This window comes from Anopheles funestus (assembly GCF_943734845.2).
Source record: "Anopheles funestus chromosome X unlocalized genomic scaffold, idAnoFuneDA-416_04 X_unloc_33, whole genome shotgun sequence".
In the NCBI taxonomy this organism is placed as follows: Eukaryota; Metazoa; Arthropoda; class Insecta; order Diptera; family Culicidae; genus Anopheles; species Anopheles funestus.
Genome location: NW_026045158.1, coordinates 470001 through 474293, shown reverse-complemented (window position 1 = coordinate 474293; position 4293 = coordinate 470001).

Genomic DNA, 4293 nt, shown 5'->3' with positions numbered 1-4293 from the left:
ATGCATGGACAACGGCAGCTGGAGGAGCAACAGTGGCAGCAGCAGCAGCAGCAGCAGCAGCAGCAGCAACATCGTGAGCAGCGGCAGCAGCAGCAGCAGCAGCAGCAACAGCGTCAGCAGAGTGCAGCGACGGCTATGGTGGTGCCGTCTTCGGACCAGGAAGGCGACTCCTGGACTGAGGTGGTGCGCCGTAAGCCGGCACGCCAACCGGCGAGAACGCAGCAGCAGCAGCAGCAGCAGTGGCCGCAGCTGCCACAACAACGGGCGAAGGTCCAGCGACAGGCGGTTGCAGGACCATCGTCACAGCAGCCCCAACAACAGCAGGGGCAACAGGCCTGGCGTAGCCAGCCTGCAACACGGCGAGGCGGAGGGCGTCAACGGCAGCGCAAAATCAAGCCGGACGCAATTGAGATTGCTCCAGCCGAGGGACAAACCTGGACCGAGGTTTACCAGGTTGTGCGTGGGGCTCCAGAGATGGTGAAATACGCAGAGGCCCTCGGAGTCGGACGACGCACCACACGCTCCCGACTCGTTATGGAGCTGAAGGAGAGCGCGAACGCTGCAGAGGTGCTGCAGTGCATCCAAGACGTGTGCGCGAAGGCGGAACTGCCGGCATCAGCACGATTGGTGACTCCCACGGTCGACATCCGGATGGACGCGGTCGACCCTTTAGCGGAGGAGACACACGTGGCGAAGGCACTCTCCGAGCTATGCCAGCACACCGTGGAGGAGACTTCGGTTCGGCTGCGACCAGCGTGGGACGGCACGAAGGTGGCGATAGCGCGGGTGACAACGAAGGCGGCAGAGGAGCTGGACGGGAAGTTTGTCAAAATCAAGTACACGTCCTGCCTGATCCGGAAGGTGGCTCCAATGCAGACGCGGCAGCAACGTTGTTACAAGTGTCTGGAGATGGGACACGTCCGGGCAGCGTGCACGAGCGAAGTCGACCGCTCGGCCAGCTGCATTCGTTGCGGGAAGCCGGATCATCAGGCGAAGAGCTGCACGGCGGAGGTGTGCTGTGCCGTGTGCAGCGGTCCGCATCCGGTCGGGCATCTGACGTGCCGACGCTAAAGGTGCTGCAGATCAACCTTGGGCGGAGCAGGACAGCTCAGGACCTGCTGATGCAGACAGCTCGCGAGATGGATGTTCAGGTGGTGCTTGCCTGTGAGCTGTATCGGCCGCCTCGAGATGATCCGCGATGGGCTGTTGATGAGGAGTTGAGCGTGGCGATCGTCGCAACGGGGGCTTACCCCATCCAGCGTCTGTGGGGAAGCGTCGTCCCGGGACTGGTGGTTGCCACGATAGCGGGAGTTACGTTCGCCAGCTGCTACGTGTCGCCCAGCAGCGGTCTTGATGACTTCGAGGAGTTTCTTGGTGCGGTGGAGGTGTCGCTGGTGGGACATACAACATCAGTCCTGGCTGGGGACTTCAACGCCTGGAACGAGGAGTGGGGGAGTGCGCGCACTACCCGGAAGGGGCAGGAGCTCCTAAGCGTGGTGGAGCAGCTGGCGCTGCAGACGCTGAACCGTGGCAACGTGCCCACCTTCAAGGGCAACGGGGTTGCACGGGAAAGCGTCATCGACGTCTCCTTCGCCAGCCAATCCATTGTGCGGCCGGACTCATGGCGCGTGCTTAACCGCTTCTCCGGCAGCGATCACGAGTACATCGAGTTTCAGGTGGAGGTTCCGGGTCAACGGAACAAGCGACGTGGCCAGCAGCACCAAAGCCAAGCAGCAGCCAGTGACGGGACAGCCAGGCATGCCGGAACTCGGTGGAAGACGACGCAGTTCGTCCGGAAGAGCTTTGACATCGCCCTCACAGTCGGCCGCTTCGGACAGGTCGACACTCCGGAGGGGCTGGTTGGCGGACTCACTCGGGCGTGCGATGAGACCATGGAGAGAGTACACGGGGCTACCTTCCACCGCAAGCCCCAGGTGTACTGGTGGTCTCCGGACATCGAGCGCTTGAGGGAAGAGTGCGAAGCAGCGGAGGCAGCCCATCGCCGGGCTCAACCGTCGGAGCGTGCTGCGACGTCTGCCGGACTGCAGGACTGTCGTCGTTTGCTGCAGGCCAGTATCCAGAACAGCAAGGAGAGCAGCCTTCAAGAGCTGATTGACGGCGTCGAGGCTGAGGTGTTCGGTCTTGGGTACAAGGTTGTGCGAGCGAAGCTTCGCGGCCGGGCGCCACCGGAAACGGACCGCGCTGTTCTTGGTCCGATCGTCGACGCCTTGTTCCCGGAGCATCCAGCGTTCGAGTGGCCGGACATCGAAGCGAGCACCGCCTCACACGTCGCTCTGAGGCCGGTCACGAGCTCGGAGGTCCTGCTACTGGCTGAGCGGATGGCGTCGTCCAAGGCGCCAGGGTTGGACGGCATCCCGAACACTGCGGTAAAAGCAGCGATGCGGAAGCACCCGGAGGTCTTCGTGGACGTGTACAACCAGCTGCTCGAGCGAGGCGAGTTTCCTGCGTCGTGGAAGGAGGCTCGACTTGTGCTGATCGCGAAGCCGGGCAAGCAGCCGGGCGACCCGTCATCAAATCGTCCGCTGCTCATGCTGGGAGCAGTCGCCAAGGGGTTCGAGCGGGTGATCCTGGATCGACTGAACGACCACTTGGAGAACAGCGATGCTCCGCGACTGTCGCCAAGGCAGTACGGGTTCCGGCGCGGCCGTTCCACGATACAGGCCATCGAACGTGTGATCGAGAGGGGGCAGCACGCGAGGACGTTCCATCGCACCAACCAGCGGGATCCTCGATGTCTGGTGGTGGCAGCACTGGATGTCAGGAATGCCTTCAACTCCGCCAGTTGGGAGGCGATCGCGGCTGCCCTGCAGAAGCTGCAAGTTCCGGTAGCCCTCCAGAGAATGTTGCGCAGCTACTTCTCTGAGAGGAGGCTGGTGTATGAAACCAGCGAGGGACCAGTGCGGCGAACGGTCACGGCGGGCGTTCCACAGGGCTCAATCCTGGGCCCGACTCTGTGGAACGCCATGTACGACGGCGTGCTTCGGCTGGCGCTACCCGAGGGCGCTGAGGTGATCGGTTTTGCTGACGACGTCGTGGTGCTGGCGAGCGGGACGACACCGGAGGCGGCGACGCGGTTAGCTGAAACGGCGATAGGAATGATCAGCTCGTGGATGGCGCAACACCACCTGGAGCTTGCTCCGGCCAAAACCGAGCTGGTCATTGTTTCCACAATGCGGAGAGAACGCACCCGCGTTCCAGTGACGATCGACGGAGTGGAGAAGATGCCGACCCGCACGCTCAAGTACCTCGGGGTCATTCTTGAGGATCACTTGTCGTGGAGGCCACACGTTGAGCAGGCCACGTCGAAGGCGCTCCGTGTGGCGCAGGCCATCTCCAGGTTGCTTCGTAACCATGGCGGACCTAAGTGTGCGAAGCGACGGTTGTTGTCATCGGTGGTGGACTCTACTCTCCGCTACGCTGCGCCGATTTGGCATGAAGCGGTCAAGCTTCGGGCGTGTCGCAGGCAGCTGAACCGGGTGCAGGGCCTTTACGCACGGCCGGTGGCCCGCACCTTCGTTACGGTGAGGAACGAGGTGGCAACGGTCCTTGCCAGCGTCATCCCCATCGTGCTGCAGGTGACGGAGGACGCTCGTTGTTACCAGCGACATCAGGCGACGGGAGCGAGTTTGCGGGAGCTGCGCATCGAGGAGCGAATAAACACAATCGCCGAGTGGCAGCGGCAGTGGGACCAGCTGGAACCAGAAAGCCGCTACACACGGTGGGCACACCGAGTTATCCCGGACTTGGCGGCATGGAAGAACCGGCGGCACGGAGAGATGACCTTCCATCTCGCGCAAATTCTCTCCGGCCACGGTTTCTTTCATGAATACCTGCATACCAAACATCTGGCGCCATCCGCTGACTGTGTCAGGTGCCCGGGAGTCGTGGAGAGTGCTGAACATGCGTTCTTTGACTGCCCGAGGTTCGCAGATGTTCGACAAGCATTGCTCGGCGAGGATGATGCAGCTGCTGTGACGCCGGAAACTCTCGTGGAGTTTATGTTGAGCAGTCCGGCGAGATGGAGCAGCGTTTGCGAAGCGGCGCGTAATATCACCACATCTCTGCAGCAGGATTGGTACGTCGAGCGTGCCACCAGTGCCAATGCAGAGATGGTAGCCGCAACGCAGCGTTTGGACGAGGCCCACAACACCACGCGGGCAGCTCGGAACGAGCGACGGAACGAGGCTCGCAGGCAGCTTACGCTTGAACGACAGGCGGCAAGGCCACCTCCGGTGCATCCGGATGGCCGGCCGTACACGGAGGAGGAGTTGA